This window comes from Gorilla gorilla, chromosome 18 (genome assembly GCF_029281585.2).
Source record: "Gorilla gorilla gorilla isolate KB3781 chromosome 18, NHGRI_mGorGor1-v2.1_pri, whole genome shotgun sequence".
Taxonomy (NCBI): domain Eukaryota; kingdom Metazoa; phylum Chordata; class Mammalia; order Primates; family Hominidae; genus Gorilla; species Gorilla gorilla.
In genome coordinates, this window is record NC_073242.2 from 35317924 (window position 1) to 35336589 (window position 18666).

Genomic DNA, 18666 nt, shown 5'->3' on the forward strand with positions numbered 1-18666 from the left:
GTGCATAATTCAGGAGCATTTAGTACATTCACAATGTTACATAACAACCATCTTTATCTAGTTCTAAAATATTCTGTCACCCCCAAATGAAACCCTCTACCCATTAAGCAGTCACTCCCCCATAAGCCCTTGCAACCACCAATTTGCTTTCTGTCTCTATGGTCTTACCTATTCTAGATATTTTTGCATAAATGGAATTATAACATGTGTGGCCTTTCATGTCTGACTTCTTTCACTCGGCATGTGGCTGAAGTTCATCCATGTTGTAGCAGGTCCCAGACTTTATGCCTATTTGTGGCTGAGTCATATCACATTGTATGGATAGATCATATTTTGTTTATCCATTCAACAGTTGACGGACATTTGGGTTATTTCCACCTTTTGGCTATTCTGCATAGTGCTGCTATGAACATTCCTGTACAAGTTTTAGTCTGAGTACCTTTTCAGTCCTTCGGGTACATACCCTAATCTGTATTTGAAACATCGTCTTGGGAGTCAACTCTTCTACGATACCTTCTCTAACTCTGCACTTTTCTAGAGCTGAGTTGGAGACCTTTCCACTTGACCTCCTACCTGCAGGATGGCCATGGACCGTGGTGCATGTTGTACACTGCATAACTCTATGGAGAAACTATTTGCATTGGTCATTTATTGTATTGCATTGTGTATTTATTGCAATAATCTTTCAGCAGATGGAGGAAAAGTGCTTTGAGAAAATGGTGCCTTTCTCTAATATAAACGTGAGTGTCACATGGCCTAGTGGTTCCCATGGTCCACAGGTTCTCTCCATTTTAGTAATTATCATCATTGTGATCCTTACTTAACAAATGTCTCAAAACATTCTGGCGGAAAAAGGTACAGATGATATGGAATGATAATAGGCCATCTATCCATGATATGGCATTCAGAGTTTTTGTTTTTCTTTTTCATATTGGTAAAAATTATGGACTTTATTCATAATATCCAAAAAATAGAAACAACCAAATGTTCATCAATGGGTAAATGGATAAACAAAATGTGGTCTACCCAGACAGTGGGATAGTATTCAGCCATGAAAAGAAAGGATGTTATGGCCGGGGGCCATGGCTCATGCCTGAAATTCCAGCACTTTGGGAAGCTGAGGCAGGTGGATTGCTTGAGCCCGGGAGTCCGAAACCAGCCTGGGCAACATGGTGAAACCCTATCTCTACAAAAAAAATGCAAACATTAGCTGGGCATAGTGGCACAATCCCTGTGGCCTCAGCTACTCAAGAGGCTGAGGTGGGACAATGGCTTGAGCCCAGGAGGTGGAGGTTGTAGTAAGCCACGATTGCACCACGGTACTCCAGCCGGGGTGATAGAGACAGACCTTGTCTTAAAAAAATATATAAATAGTACGAATCCATGATACAACGTGGATGAACCTTGACAACATTATACTAAGCGAAAGAAGCTAGCCGGCTGGGCGCGGTGGCTCACACCTGTAATCCCAGCATTTTGGGAGGCTGAGGAGGGCAGATCACGAGGTCAGGAGTTCAAGACCAGCCTGGCCAACACAGTGAAACCCCGTCTCTACTAAAAATACAAAAATTAGCCAGGTGTGGTGGCACGTGCCTATAGTCCCAGCTACTCGGGAGGCTGAGGCAGGAGAATCACTTGAACCCAGGAGGCAGAGGTTGTGGTGAGCCAAGACCACACCACTGCACTCCAGCCTGGCCGAGTGCAGTGAGACACTCTGTCTCAAAAAAAAGAAGCCAGCCACAAAAGGTCACATATGATTCCATTTATATGAAATGTCCAGAATAGGCAAATCCATAGAGACAGAAAGTAGATTTGTGAATTTGTGGCTGCCAGGAGCTGCGGGTAGGAATATGGAGTGACAAAAAAATGTGCACAAGATTTCTTTGGGGGATGATAGAAATATAAAATTATATTGCAGCAGTGGCTGCATAACCATGTAAATTACAAGTGAATTTAGACAGTTATGCAGACATAGGTGCAATATTATTTAGGTGTGAACTGTATCCTTAAAATGAATTTATTTAAATTATACCACGTAAACCTTTTTTAAAAATGATGTTCATTTTATACCACCTCTGAATGGTTATAAATCTGACTTCTTCCACTTCATGCAGCTCTATTAGGTTTCCAACAATTACAAAATTGTTCGTTTTCAATGCTTTTCCCCCGAACCAATGAGCTCCTGAAGGTCAAGGGCTGTGCCTGATCTCGGGTACAAGGAACAATGCCTGACACACAGTAGGTGCTCAGGAAATGCTTGTTATTTTGAATTGCTCTCTGGCTCAGAGAGGCAACCAAGGTAGAAGCAATGGAAAATGCATATTCACGTGTTCACATATTCATTCAACAAACGAGTCCTGAGCCAGGTACTGAAAGCACAAAAGTCAGTAAGATCTGCTTTTTTTTTTTCTTTTCTTTTTTAAGAGATGAGGTGTCACTCTGATGCCCAGGCTGGAGTGCAGTAGCACGATCATAGCTAACTGCAGTCTGCAACTCCTGGGCTAACAGATCCTTCCATCTCAGCCTCCTGAGCAGCTGGGACTACAGGTGCATGCCACTACGCCTGGCTAACGGTTTTTTGTTTTTTGTTTTCTTTTTTTTTGTAGAGACAGGGCCTAGTAAGGTAACTTAGTAATATTACCCAGGCTGGTCCCAAACTCCTGGCCTCAAGTGATCCTCCCGCCTTGGCCTCCCAAGTAACTGAAATCACAGGCTCAAGCCAATGCACCGGGCTTCATGACTTGCTTATCCTTGCTTTTGAGAAGTTCATGACCCAGGGTGGGAGTCAGATTGGCAAAGAAATGACTGTAAGAGATGAGCAGTGCTACGATGGATGTGAACCCAAGTGCTATAGACGTGAAGTTTTTTGTTTGTTTTTTTCACACCACCTGAGCAAGACAGGAAGCCTTCACGGCAGAGGTGACCACTGAACAGCATTAAGAAAAATGTGAAAGAATCTCCTGGGGAGAGGTCGAGGCAGAGCATCCCAAGCAGAGGGTCTGGGACAGAAGCTCCAAAGTGGGCAGGGACACAGTACCGAGCCTTCGTGGAGTCTGGGAAGGCTGGAGCTGGGGGCGGCCGGCCATCATCAGGACCCGCCTGGGGCTGAGCTTCCCAGCCCAGATCCCTGGGGTTCATGTCACCTCACACCCCATCCTTAAACGTGCCTCTCTCCCTTCCTCCTCCCCAGACTCCCCACCCAGCCTTGGATGTGCAAGGCCCCAGGCACGTTTCCTGAGAAGATAAAGGGCTTCAGCAGTTCCTCCCCCGCTGTGGGCCTGAGGACTCCCAGGAGGTACCCAGCTCCCCACAGACCAGCTATTTCGGCCCAAGCCCAAACACAAGCTGGTGGATTCTGGCTGGGAAGCCAGAGCACTGCAGGCTGACCATAAAAGGAGAAAACCCAGCGGGGACTGAGCACAGACCCAGGCTCCCTGCGTCTGCGCTTCTTTCTGGTAACAGGCTGCTGGGGGACCCAGTGAGAGGTAATCAAAACCTGGGCTAGTAAAGAAGAAAGGTCTCAGCCTCCATTGCCTGTAGAAAAGTGGCTCTCTACCTAATGCCCCGCACGGAGGCAGATGCCAGAGGTTCTGGATCTTCCGTGGTGTGACTGTGAACGTGGCCACTGCATGGCCCTTGACAGTGGGTCCTCGGCAGCTGACTGCTAATGCCTGTTGAACTTGTCCTGTCCATGCACCGTGTCCCTACACACTGACCGAATTACCCTTGTAACAACTGGAGTAGGCACAGTCATCATCCTCATGGGACAAGTGAGGAAGCTGAGGCACAAAGTAATAGCCGGGGCAGAGCTCGGAGGTGAACCCAGCTCCAGAGCCCATGACCTAAGCCATTCTGTAAGTGAGGGCCCTTCTCTTTCTCCAGCCTTCATCTCCCCACTCTACTCTCCCGGCAGAGTTGGTTAGGATGAGATGCTGAGTAAGAAGAGATACTTTGAGAGCCTGTGCTGCAACCCAACAGGTGTTTTCCAAACCTACAGGAAGCCCTGGTATTGTAAAAGCAGAACTGGGCTGGGCATAGGAGCTCATGCCTGTAATCCCAGTGCTTTGGGAGGCTGAGGCAGAACGACTGCTTGAGGCGAGGAGTGTGAGACTCAAAGCGAGACCCCTATCTCTATGAAAAAAAAAATTTTTTTAATTAGCTGTGGACGGAGGTGTGTGCCTGTAGCCCCGGCTATTGGGAAGGCTGAGGCAGGAAAATTGCTTGAGCTTAGGAGTTCGAGGTTACAGGGAGCTATTATTGTGCCACTGCACTCTAGCTTGGGTGAAAGAGTGAAACTCTGTCTCAAAAAAAAATATAATAAATAAAAACATGAAAGCAGAACTGGCCAGTGAAGGGGTGTAGGAGACAGGAAAACCAATGCTCTCCCTCTTGGGCCTCCACTCCTACCTCCTACATTCTCCCCCTTCTCTCTGCTCCAGCCCCAGCAGCCTCATAGAACCTACATCAAGTTCCCTAGCCAAGCCTACACTTCACCTTCCAAGGAAGCCTCCCCTGTCCTCCCAAGGTCCCCAGGGCTACACTTCCCCACTCCCTGGACCTCCTCTTCTTAGCAGCTACTTGTGGGATGATTCAATTCGTATTTACACATACGCACAGTAGGCTGTGTCTAGGACAACATCGAATAATCAACATTGCTAGAATGACCGGGTGTGGTGGATCACATCTGTAATTCCAGCACTTTGGGAGGCCGAGGCGGGAGGATTGCTTGAGGCCAGGAGTTTGAGACCAGCCTGGGCAACATAATGAGACCTCATCTCTACAAAAAATCAAAAAATTAGCCAGGCGTGATGATCTGCGCCTGTGGTCCCAGCTACCTGGGAGGCTGAGAGGGGAGGATCACTTGAGCCCAGGAGTTGGAGGCTGGAGTGAGCTATGAGTGTGCCACTCCACTCCAGCCTGGGCAACAGGGCAAGGTCTTGTCTCACAAAAAAAATGCTGTTGGATAAAGAAAGGAATGGGGAGCCAGACTGCCCAGAGGCTGGGAGGACACCGAGGGAGGTGGCTGACACATGCAATTTAACAAGGAAGGTGCTGGCCAGGCACTGTGGGTCACGCCTATAATCCCAGCACTTTGGGAGGCCGAGGTAGGTGGATGCTTGAGCTCAGGAGTTCAAGGCCAGCCTGAACAACATAGCAAAACCTCATCTCTACAAAAAATACAAAAATTAGCCAGTTGTACCGGTGCATGCCTGTATGCAGCTACTCTGGAGGCTGAGGTGGGAGGATCACCTGAGCCTGGAGAGGCTGAGGCTCAGGTGAGCCGAGATCACACCACTACACTCCAGCCTGGGCAACAGAGTGAGACCCTGTCTCAAAAAAGCCCAAAACAAACAAGGAAGGTGTTGCCAAGTGTCAGCTGGGGCTTTTCAAGTTCACTCCCTTAAGTATGTCCCTTTTTCAATTTAATATTTACAGTTTTTGGTTTTGTTTATTATTTTTTTTTTTGAGACGGAGTTTTGCTCTTGTTGCCCAGGCTGGAGTGCAGGGGGCAATCTCGGCTCACTGCAACCTCTACCTCACGGGTTCAAGCGATTCTCCTGCCTTAGCCTCCTGAGTAGCTGGGATTATAGTCGCCCACCACCATGCCTGGCTAATTTTTTGTATTTTTAGTAGAGATGGGGTTTCACTACATTGGCCAGGCTGGTCTCGAACTCCTGACCTCAGATGATCTGCCTGCCTCTGCCTCCCAAAGTGCTGAGATTACAGGTGTGAACCACTGTGCCTGGCCAATATTTACTATTTTATAACAAATAATTCTCCTTTGCTGTCTCCCTTCTCTGTAATGCACCATTGGTACCAAAAATAAAAATAAAATAAAAATAAAAACGTGAACTTTTCATGATTAGTCAGAGCACCAAACAGATACTCCTAGCACCTCTGTAAAGACTGAGCCAGCCAGACAGAGCCATTCATTCCCACACACAGTCCCCCATCATTCCCAACCGGGCCAGACACATAGATGACAGCCACTGAAAAACCCACAAGAAACAGAGAAGCATTTGGCTGTACCCCCTCCTGGAGATGTGTTTGTAGCAGCACTGCCTCTGCAGAGAAACAGCTGGGAATTACTTCTTGGCTCCGCCCTATCACCTCTGCCCCCAGGACCCGTTTCCTCACCAGGGAAATCGACAAAAATCCAGACCTTTCAAGGGCATGAAGATGACTGAAAGAGACTGGATTCAGAAGGAGCTTAAAATTGTTTTACCCACAGCACATTTAAGAGCTTGGTAATTGCCGTTAATATCATCTTTGTCATCATCATCATCATCATCATCATCATCCAAAATAGGGATCTAGGGAAGAGGTTATAGACAGCAGTGATTCTGAATCGGCAGGACAGGATATTCAACCAAGGATATTTAACCCCTTTCTGATTACAAGGTGTCATGGTCTGAATGCTCATGTCTCCCTCAAATTCATATGCTGGAATCCTTACCCCTAAAGTGATTATATTAGGAGGTGGGGCCTTTGGGAGGTGATGAGATCATGGGGGTTCAATCCTCATTGGGGGAGAGACCCAGAGAGCTAGCAGGTCCCTTCCACCACGTGAGACATAGCGAGAAGGTAGCACTAGGCCCTCACCAGACACCAAGCTTGATCTTGGACTTCCCAGCCTCCAGAACCATGAGAAACAAATATCTGTTTAAAAGCCACCCAGTCTATGGTATTTTGATATAGCAGCCTTAACAGGCTAAGACACAAGGCCTATGCTAGTCCCTTAGCCTTCTGGGGGCCTCAGTTTCCTCTTCCGTTATATGGGGACAAGAATACTACACTATCTATACCACGCTACCTAGGAGGGAAGAGTAACATTCTGAGGGCAACGAAGCTGGGTCCCCAGGTTTGACTCTCAGTTCTGGGGCCAAGTAGGTGTGCTGAGTTTTCCCCATCGATCAAATGGGGAGGCTGCCACCCACCCTGTGTGGTGCTAGTGAGGGCCGAGCAATGTGGGATTGATGGAGTAGTGAACCCAGGTCCTGACCTATTGCAGGGGCGCTGAGGACATCAGTGCCCTTCTTCTCTCTGCTTCTACTGGGGAGCAGCCTCAGGGGAGTTGGGTGAGCAGGAACCATCCCCCAGGGGGCTGCCAATCTCAAGCAGAAGGATACAGCCAAGTGTGGGAACTTGCAAAGTGAAGAAAGTCGTTTGGATCACTCCACCCGCAGAGTTGTCTTAAGCTTAGAGAGGACTTAGCCAAGAGCCCCAAGCTGATAAAGGCTGGCTGTTATTTCTTTTTTTAATCCCCTGAGCGTGGCCATTTGTTGCTAATGAGGTGAGGACAAAACATTACTTGTGGCTATCTTGCATAGGGCAAGTGCAGAGGCTCAGAATGGAATCTTATCTGCTTTCCTGCCCCTCCTACACCCCAGGGACCCACGGAGGGGCTCCAAAGTGGTTCTTGTGTGGAGGGCTTTAATGGTGCTTTTCTCCTATTCATCACGTTCATTTATTGAACTCAGCTCCAGCCTCCTAAGCTTTGAGCTGTCAACACTCTGAGATGAAAGACAGTAGACAGCCTTCCGTGGGATTGAGGGGGATCCCTGTGGTTGCCCGGTGTCACCAACTGACCAGCAGGGCTCCGGCTTTGGAGTCAGGATAATCCAAGTGTATATTTGGCTCTGACACTTAACAAATCTGCAGCAAGTTCTCCACTCCTCTGAGTCTGTTTTCCCAGCTGTAAAAGGGGGCTAATAATAGCTCTTGCGGCTAGCGTTGGATCACCCAATAAACCTTGTAAGCATATGCTGAAGGCACACCCACACAGGCACGCACGAGAAGGAAGAATGCCATAGTTGCCATTTCATAACCACCACGAAGATAAACATCATGGGAAAAATAGCAACTTTAGGCTGGGCACGGTGGCTCACACCCATAATCCCAGCACTTTTGGAGGTCAAGGCAGGAGGATCACTTGAGGCCAGGAATGAGAGACCAGCCTGGGCAACACAGTAAGATCTTATCTCTAAAAAAAAAAAAAAAAAAAAAAAAAAAGTTTTTTCACTAGGCACAGTGGGCTCAAACCTGTAATCCCAGCACTTCGAGAAGCCTAGGCAGGTGGATCACTTGAGCTCAGGAGTTCAAGACCAGCCTGGGCAACATGGTGAAATCCCGTCTCGACAAAAAATACAAAAATTAGCCGGGTGTGGTGGTGCGTGGCTGCAGTCCCAGCTACTTGGGGAGCTGAGGTGAGAAGATCACTGGAGCCTAGGAGGTCAAGCCTGCAGTGAGCCGTGTTTGTGCCACTGCACTCTAGCCTGGGTGACAAAGTGAGAACCTGTCTCAAAAATAAAAAAGACTGGGCACGGTGGCTCATGCCTGTAATCCCAGCACTTTGGAAGGCCAAGGTGGGTGGATCACCTGAGGTCAGGAGTTCAAGACCAGTCTGGTCAACACGGTGAAACACCATCTCTACTAAAAGTACAAAAATTAGCTGGGCATGGTGGCATGTGCCTGTAATCCCAGCTACTCAGGAGGCTGAGGCAGGAGAATCACTTGAACCCGGGAGGTGGAGGTTGCAGTGAGCTGAGATCGTGTCATTGCACTCCAGCCTGGGTGACAGGGGTGAAACTGTGTCTCAAAACAAACAAACAAAAAACACTTTTTTTTTTTAATTAGCTAAGCATGGGGGTGCATCTCTGTAATCTCAGCTACTTGGGAAGCTGAGGCAGGATTGCTGAACCCAGGAGTTTGAGGCTGCAGTGAGTTATAATCGTGCCATTACACTCCAGCCTGGGCAACAGAGCAAGACCCTGTCTCTAAAAAAACCAAAAACAAAAACAATTTTGTCAGCCTTCTTTACTTTATAATTTTTTTTTTTGATGACATATGCCTGAACCTTAATAGTTTCAGGGCTTAATTTTAAAATTCCTAATCTGGTCCTGTCCACCTTGTAGGTTTGTGGTAAAGATTAACTGAGAATATTTCTGTAAAGCCCTGAGCTTTATAGGAAGCATATAATAAAAATCCATGATTATTATTATCGCTTCTTTGCAAAAGAAGGCATGAGAGAATTCCCATGAGAAGATGGTAGGCTGAGTGCATGCATTTAGCTCTCTTCCTTCCTAAACCTTACTAAAATAACTGTAAAAGACTTTCCAAAAATACATGAACCAGTTTAGCCGGGCATGGTGGCTCATGCCTGGAATCCCAGCTCTTAGGAAGGCACAGGCATGAGGAAAGCTTGAGCCCAGGAGTTCAAGACCTGCCTGGAAAATATAACAAGACCCCATTCTCCATACAAAAGGGGGGGAAAAAGGCCGGGCGTGGTGGTTCACGCCTGTAATCCCAGCACTTTGGGAGGCCGAGGTGAGTGGATCACCTGAGGTCAGGAGTTCGAGACGAGCCTGGCCAACCCGTCTCTACTAAAAATACAGAAATTAGCTGGGCATGGTGGCATGCACCTGTAATCCCAGCTACTCAGGAGGCTGAGGCTGGAGAATCGCTTGATCCTGGGAGGTGGAGGCTGCAGTGAGCAGAGATCGTGCACTCCAGCGTGCGCGACAAGAGGGAAACTCCATCCCCCAAAAAAAAAACAAACAAACCAAAAAGTGTAAAAATACATGAGGCAGTTTAAAAAGAACTAGAGAGGGGAGAACAGCAAAGCCATCTTGGAAGACAGAAAATGGGATAAGCGTTGAAAAGTACCAAGAAAAAGGCCAGACACGTGGCTCACGCCTGTAATCCCAGCACTTTGGGAGGCCGAGTTGGGTGGATCACCTAAGGTTGGGAGTTCGAGACCAGCCTGACCAACATGGTTGAACCCCATCTCTATTTAAAATACAAAAATTAGCCGGGTGTGGTGGCGGATGCCTGTAATCCCAGCTACTTGGGAGGCTGAGGCAGGAGAATCACTTGAACCCGGGAGGTGGAGGTTGCAGTGAGCCGAGATCATGCCATTGCACTCCAGCCTGGACAATGAGAGTGAAACTCCATCTCAAAAAAAAAGGTACCAAGAAAAAAGTCTAGGTGAGCAGTGAGGGAAGGTGAGAAACGACCTAACTTCAACACCGAATTCCCCATTTCTGCCCCAAACCTCAGAAACTGGCAATGCCAGGGGCCTCTGGAAGAAAAGATCAAGGAGGAGACAAAAACGTAAGGACTGGGTCAAATATAAGGCACTGTTAGACCCCTCCCATATCTTCTACACTCCCTGAAGCCAAGTGACTGCCCTTCTCACACCCCACAGAAGGTGGTGGGTTTAGTCTCTGGTGAGGGTTAAACAGAGGGTCTCCATCCTGGGGAGACACCAGGAACCATACTGAAAGAAGGAAGGTAATGTACAAATTTCACTGCACATTTTGAAACCCTCAGCTTCTTTTCAACTAGACCCTCAAAATGATGCTAGACAAATCTTTAACCTCCAGGCAGAAGATTTTTCTACAAACCTTCTCTGAAGAATCAGATTAGCCCATGAACAAAAGACTGAAAGATGAAACAGAAGCGTCCTAATGGGGTAGCCCAGCACTTTCATATTACAGCCAAGCACATCAGCAAGCCCATCCTATAAGCACTGAGCTTCCATCAACAATTTGGTATCCTATGCACTAAAGCATCCAAGATGAATGGATAGCCAAGAATCCCAAGACATCTGAAGAAATCCACTAATATGACAGACAGAAGTTAAAACAATTAGGAAAATATGTATCTTGGAGGAAATAGACTCTGCATTAAATATCCTCTGAGAAACAGGATACTGCATCCACAGAAAAAGAATATCATATGAAAGAAACATTTAAAAATAAAATAGAATTTTTGGAATTTAATAAAATATATACCAGAAATTTAAAACACAATGGAAGGGTTAGGGAAAAAAGTTGAGGTAAGTGCCCAGAAAATACCATTAAAAACATTAAAGTGATGAAAATGACAAGAGAAAGAGATTTAAATTATAGGATTAGTCTAGGAATTCCATTATGGAAATAAAAAGACTTCTAAGAAAAAGAAACAGAGAACACAGGGAGAAAGACAGCATCAAAGAAATAATTTGCAAAATTTCCCAGAATTTGTGGACACAAGTTTATAGATTAATTGGGCCACTAAGTGTCCAGGATAACAAATAAAAATGGACTCATAGCAAGTCCCATCATCCTGAATAGGGGTACAAAGATAGTCTAAAAGCTTCTAGAGAAGGAGGAAAAACAAAAACTGGTCATGTACAAAGGATCAAGAATATTCCCAGCCAGGAAGGTGAATATAATCACACACACACACACACACACACACACACACACACACACACACACACACGAATCAGATTGGGTTTCATCTTCTCAAAACTGAAACTAGAAGGCAACAACACAAATGCCTTAAAAGCTCAGGCAAGAAAGTTATTTATAACTTTCTGAAAACAACTTTCTTGCCTGAAATTTTAAACCCAGCTAAACTATCCTTTAAGTGTTAGAGAAGCATCAAGCCTCTCAGATGTGGAAGTTCTCAATGCCTCAAGATCACGTACATTCTTTCTTGAGAAGCTACTGGACAAAGTGCTTGATTTAAGCAGGAGAGTAAAGCAAGAAAGAGGAAGACATGAAAACTGGGAAACAAGGAATCCACTATGAAAGCATTAAGGGGAATTCCAAGGATGGTGAAAAAGATCCTATATGACAGTTACTAGCTATAGAGAAAGCCAGGGCAGATCAGAAGGCTATAGTAGAGATCACGTTCAAGGAGATGATATCAATATGATATCCAATAAATGTCTGGACATATTAAAAGAAGATTAACACATTTAGAAAGAGATTTTGGGGCAGAATTGGTGGTTAAGTACATGGAAAACAAGATTGGGGAAAAAAAGGCAATTGCTAACTCCAGGAAAAAGAAAAGTCATACAGAAAGAAGAAAAATAGTCACAAAGCAGTGCAAAGCTCAGCTTCGAATAACATCTACATAATCATAATAATGTAAACTCTAGATAGCATTACATAGTCATAATAATGGAAACTCTGAACACTGAGTTTGTCAAAACTAAGATAAAATTATACTGGGACTCTGATATGAGGCATGTGTGTTGGAATGAGGAAATACGGGCAAATCCAGGGGGTGAATGAGCTAAATTTCATCTTTCATGGAGGCAAGTCAATAGATGATACCTAAAATTGAAAACAAAATTAAGATAGCAGCACAATGATCAAGTGTTGTTTTCAGAGATATGGTGGTAAATACCAAAAAAAAAAAAAAATCAATTAAAGGAGTTGAGAAGTAGCAGAGGATGGCTATTTTTCTTAACAAGCCTTCAAAAATTACTTGACTCTAAGCCATCTGCATGAATACTTTTAACAAAAATAAAAACCAATTTTTTAAAAAAGGGAACAAGGAATTCCTACATGCACTGATATGTAACACCCTCTGGCAAAATATAGAACTGTATATATATGGAATGCTAGTATTTGTAGGGAAATCTTAGGGAAGAAAATAGATACCTATTTGCTTATACTTGCAAAAATATCTCTAGGAGAAAACCTCATACACTAGAAACCATAATTGTCTCTTGGGAGGGAAGCTAAGGGTCTAACGCACAAGGGTTGAAGGGAGAAGTTCACCTTTTGAATTTGTATGTATCATCTTTCCAAAAACAAAACACGGCCGGGCACAGTGGCTCATGCCTGTAATCTCAGCACTTTGGGAGGTTGAGGCGGGCAGATCACCTGAGGTCAGGAGTTTGAAACCAGCCTGGCCAACATGGCAAAACCCCATCTCTACTAAAAATACAAAAATTAGCCAGGCATGGTGGTGTGTGCCTGTAGTCCCAGCTACTCGGGAGGCTGAGGCACAAGAATTGCTTGAACCCAGGAGACAGAGGTTGTAGTGAGCCGAAATCATACCACTGAGCTGAGATCGTGCTGCTGCACTCCAGCCTGGGTGGCAGGGCGAGACTCTGCCTCAAAAAAAAAAAGGAGGGGAGAATTTAAAAAATAAACATGACATAATTTATGCATATGCAGATATAAGATACATATTTTAAATATCAGCTTCTCTTCCCGTACCCTCAACGGGCTTGGCTTCCATTTGGGAGGGTGCCATGTTGTGAAGTGTCTCTTAGAAAGTCCCTCCCATTTTCCCAACTCCTGTGAGGCAGCAAAGGGCTGAGCTCTGGCTCTGAGCTCCCTGCCACAGTATACTAGTCAACCCCTCTAAACCAGCTCCTCCCACACTCATCATACCCATTCTCACCCCTACATTTATGCTTTTATTATTCTTGGCTAGAAAGCCATCCCTGCCCCCTTCTCTCACTTTAGCAAACCATTCTTCGAGGCTTATAAAGCCCCACCTCTATCAAATAACCCACCCCATCCATCCTGACCCTGGTAGGTTCTTTTCTATAAATAACTCTAATCATTCATTCATTCAACAAATACTAACTGAGCAGCTACTATGTGCCAGGCACCAGAAAATGTGCTGGAGATACAATGATGAACATGCAAGAAGGATGGAGTTTATAGGTCCTCAGGAACTTACTGTCTATGTGACACAACTGCAATGCTTCATCTTATATTCAGTGCATGTGTGTTACCCATCCCTCCTCAATCCCGCCTTTTCACACCCCATCTTTTCCATGAAGAACTCAAGGAAGAAGCCACATGTGCTAGCTTTCTCTCTCTACCTTCATGGTAAGCTTAGTGTGGATCCCAGCCCAGTGACTTAACAGAATGAGATAGTGCCATTTATCAATGGAGTCAACACACTGGACCTACATGTTTCTTCACAAAAACCAATTTCCTACTTGGGAATGGAGAAAAAATTAAGCAGATGTACAGAATTCTTCCCAAGCTTAAATTTTTCTCCATTATTTTTGACATTCTTTCTATTTATTTTTATTTATTTATTTTGAGACGGAGTCTCGCTTTGTTGCCCAGGCTAGAGTGCAGTGGCGTGATCTCGGCTCACTGCAAGCTCCGCCTCTCGGGTTCACACCATTCTCCTGCCTCAGCCCCCCTGAGTAGCTGGGACTACAGGCGCCTGCCACCGTGCCTGTCTAGTTTTTTTTGTATTTTTAGTAGAGACGGAGAATCACCATGTTAGCCAGGATGGTCTCGATCTCCTGATCTCGTGATCCGCCTGCCTTGGCCTCCCAAAGTACTGGGATTACAGGCGTGAGCCACTGTGCCCGATTCTTTTCTTTTTATTTTTGGAGTCCGCCATCATTGATTTGCCAGAAAGCACCAGGTCATGCCAAAATAGACGAGTGCATAGCAGGTGTTGGTTAACATTTAAATTAAGTAAAGAGTTTATCTTTTATGGATGTGCATATTCACGGTTTTCATTTTCTTTCTTTCTTTCTTTTGTGACAGGGTCTTACTCTGTTGCCAAGGCTGGAGTACCACAGCACAATCATAGCACACTGCATTCTTGAAGTCCTGGGCTCAAGCCATCCTCCTGCCTCAGCCTCCAGAGTAGCTAGGACTACAGACTCACGCACTGTGGCCAGCTAATTATTTTTTTGCAGAGACAAGAGCTCACTATGTTGCCCAGGCTGGTCTCTAACTCCTGGCCTCAAGTGATCCTCCTGCCTCGGCCTCCCAAAGTGCTAGGACTGGAGACACGCTGCTGTGCTCAATCATGATAGTCATTTCCTATTGGAGCTTACTATGTGTCAAGTGAGCATTTCCAAGTAGTTTCAGAGAGCTGACTATGCAATTTTGTGTTAAAACCTAGAGCCCATGAGGAATCAAATATATGAACACAGGGTGTCCTTGTCAATTACAACATTGCCTCACAGTTAAGAGGGGGTCTAGCGCAGGCATCTCAAACCACCGACTGGTACTGCACAGCAGGAGGTGAGCAGTGGGCTTCATCTGTATTTACAGCCACTCCCTATTACTCCAATTACTGCCTGAGCTCTGCTTCCTCTCAGATCAGAGGCGGCATTAGATTCTTATAGAACCACCAACCCTACTGTGAACTGTACATAAGAGGGATCCAGGCTGCTCATAGTGCTCCTTATGAGAATCTAATGCCTGATGATCTGTCACTGTCTCCCATCACCCCTAGATGGGACCGTCTAGTTGCAGGAAAACAAGCTCAGGGATCCCACTGATTCTACATGATGGTGAGTTGTATAATGATTTCATTATATATGACAATGTAATCATAGAAATAAAGTGCACAATAAATGTAATGCGCTCGAATCATCCCGAACCATCTCTCCCCTGCGGTCCATGGAAAAACTGACTTCTACGAAACTGGTCCCTGGTGTCAAAAAGTTGGGGACTGCTGGTCTAGGAAAGCAAAAGTCCCCACAACACAAAAATATTCTTCAATGACTACATGAGCGATCAAACTCCACCGAAACCTCCTTCTCCAACGATTCAGTGGCTTCACCTTGCCAATTATTGGGTATCAATATCCACCATCATGATACAAACACAAAACAAAGTGGCAGCTCTGCAAAATAAGGTGCAGTGACTGGCAAAGTCAGTGGCCTTGGAAAGGCCAAAAAAAAGATTCAGGGGCCAAGTGTGGTGGTGCACGCCTGTAATCCCACCACTTTGGGAGGCCGAGGTGGGAGGATCACCTGAGGCCAGGAGTTCAAGACCAGTCTGACCAACATGGTAAAGCCCCATCTCTACTAAAAATAAAAAATTAGCCTGGTGTGATGGTGCATGCCTATAATCCCAGCACTATGGGAGGCCGAGGCGGGCAGATCACAATGTCAGGAGATCGAGACCATCCTGGGTAACATGGTGAAACCCCATCTCTACTAAAAATACAAAATTAGCCGGGTGTGGTGGCACATGCCTATAATCCCAGTTACTTGGGAGGCTGAGGCAGTAGAATCGCTTGAACCCAGGAGGTGGAGGTTGCAGTGAGCTGAGATCACACCATTGCACTCCAACCTGGGCACCAAGAGGGAAACTCCATCCGAAAAAAAAAAAAAAAAAAAGAAAGAAAACAATTCAGGGCAATTCACAGCTGAATGAACACTAAGACCACAGGGGTTTTGAGAGACTTAAACACTAAAGAAGTAAAAGAAGCCCTTAGGAAAACTGAAAACTGGTGACCCATCACATAAATCTGTAAGAATGATCCTTTTCAGCTCGGGCTGCAGAAGTCAAGCATGACATGAAGATGTCACTTTATGCTCACATGGTTTCATCCCTCACCCCAAAAAAAGTTACAGAAAAAAAACCCACACCCACTCTTAATTCATTTTATACTGAATCTGCAAATTAGCACCTACGTGTAATTACGATAAAATTCTTATTACATGTAAGCTGAAATTAACCTATTTTTATAATTTGCAATGTTGGTTTTCTTTTCTTTTCTTTTCTTTTCTTTTGAGACAAGGTCTGGCTCTCTCACCCAGGCTGGAATGCAGTGGCGTGATCTCGGCTCACTGCAACCTCCACTTCCTGGTCTCAAGCGATCCTCCCACCTCAGCCTCCCAAGAAGTGGGACTACAGGTATGTGCTACCACACCAAAGTAATTTTTGTATTTTTTGTAGAGACATGGTTTCGCCATATTGCCCAGGCTGGTCTCGAACTCATGACCTCGAGCAATCCACCCATCTGGTCTTCCCAAAGTGCCAGGATTACAGGCATGAGCCACTGTGCCTGGCCTGCAATGTCATTTTTCAAGCTCAGTCAAATATTTTGCCCACTCTCTTTCCCTCCTCCACACACATACTATCTACAGTGAAACTTTGGTCTCTGTTTTAAGTGATCTTTTTCTGGAATGAATTATCTTCAGATAGTAAAAATTTCCTTCATTTTTCATGCCATTTAGCTCAGTTAGTGTAATGAAAGGTCACATAAAAAAATGTTAATGGTGATGAGTTTTGGATGATAGAATCATAGGTGGCAGCAAATTCTCTTTTACTTAAATATATGTTTAAGTTTTTCTAGAATGAATATACAATATTAAAGACTTTTTAAAGTTACAAATAAATTTTTTCAGAGCACTGTAGAAATGCTTACCCATCTGTCGCTCCCCCTCCTTCTCCTTTGCTAACAGAATTTTATTTCTTTTTGGTATTTAGATCAAAATGTGCTTAGTGGGACCTCAGCTCCAGAAAAGAACCAGGAATTGCTGGGTATGGTGGCTTATGCCTGTAATCCCAACACTTTGGGAGGCCAAGGCGGGTGGATAACTTGAAGTCAGGAGTTCGAGACCAGCCTGGCCAATATGGTGAAACCCGGTCTCGACTAAAAATACAAAAATTTAGCCAGGCATGGTGGTACACATCTGTAATCCCAGCTACTCTGGAGGCTGAGGTGAGAGAATCACTTGAACTCGGGAGGCAGACGTTGCAGTGAGCTCAGATCATGCCACTGTATTCCAGCCTGGGCAACAGAGTGAGACCCTATCTCAAAAAAAAAAAAAAAAAGAACCAGGAATGGTTCAAACAAATCACAAACACTCCAATCCCCTCTGCCAGTGATTGCTGTAGGGGTTAGCATATGACCAAGTTTCTACCTGACTTAAAAAAAAAAAGAGAGAGACACACAGGGAAAGAATCTTACCCTCCACTTCCTTCATGCTTTTGGATATTATCACATGAAAACGTGGTATCTGGAACTATGGCTACCACTTTGTGACCATGAGGAAGAAGCTGAGAAAAATCCCAAGGAAGTCAACCCTGAAATCAGCCACCAGACTTCCCGTTATGTGAGGCAATGAACTCCTACTGGTTAAGCCACTTTAGTTAGTTGTTATCTTACTTGCAACCAAAAGCACCACAAATGATAGGAACACTGAGGTCTGTGACGCTCAGCTTCCCAAAGGTGTACACGAACCACTTTGTAAATACTCTTCCATCAAGGGACACCATAAAGAATGTGTGTGTTTGTGTGTTTAATACAAAGACAGATACCTGACTCCAGGAGCCATCACTTTACAACCTGAGATTACAGCTCCAAGATTGCCCTTGCAAGGCTCCACCTGCTGGTCTTTGGAGGTAATGGCAGGCCCTGCCTAGAAGGGCCAAGGTTCTGGTCCTACCTGTGGAGTCTGGCTAACTGTCAGAAAGTTGGGGCACTTATACCTGAGTCCCTCTACCTTGGGGGCGGGGTCGTGGCATCTCTCAGGCACACCTGGATTCCTGCCTCAAGAACTTCCAGAATTGGGCTCCTCTCAACTCCCAACTCAGATCCCTGGGTTCCCACCTGTTGGTGCCCTTTCAGAGGGGGTGTGAGTTTTCGAGTTTCTTGTACTCTTCGCCTGACCTGGTACACTTGTTTGCATTAACTGCCTAGTCCCTCTGTTTGACTTGGGGGTGGCTATTTCAGGGGCTCCAAAGTGTTCTAAATAGAAGGTGAGAAGGCCTGGGTGCAGGGGCTCATGCCTATAATCCCAGAACTTTGGGAGGCCAAAGTGGGAGGATCGCCTGAGGCCAAGAGTTAGAGACCAACCAGTATAGCAAGATCCTGTCACTTCCAAAAACAAAACAAAACAAAACAAAAACAAAACAAAAAAAAACCACCTTTTTAAAATTAGCTTGACATGACAGTCCACGCCTATAGTCCCAGCTACTTGGGAGGCTGAGGCAGGAGAATTGCTTGAGCCCAGGAGGTGGAGGTTGCAGGGAGCCGAGATGGCACCACTGCACTTCAGCCTGGGCGAGAAATTAAGACCCTGTCTCAAAAATAATAAAACGATAGTAAAAATAATAACGTATAAACATGAAAGTAATAGGCACAAGTCTTAAG

General features: G+C 45.3%; 1 protein-coding gene across 1 annotated transcript in view; it reads right to left on the reverse strand.

Annotated features, from left to right (window-relative positions):
• Nucleotides 1–18666, reverse strand: part of LOC129527341 (myosin-11-like) — a gene marked incomplete at its 5' end in the record, with an annotated part of 91335 nt that overhangs the window by 51519 nt on the left and 21150 nt on the right.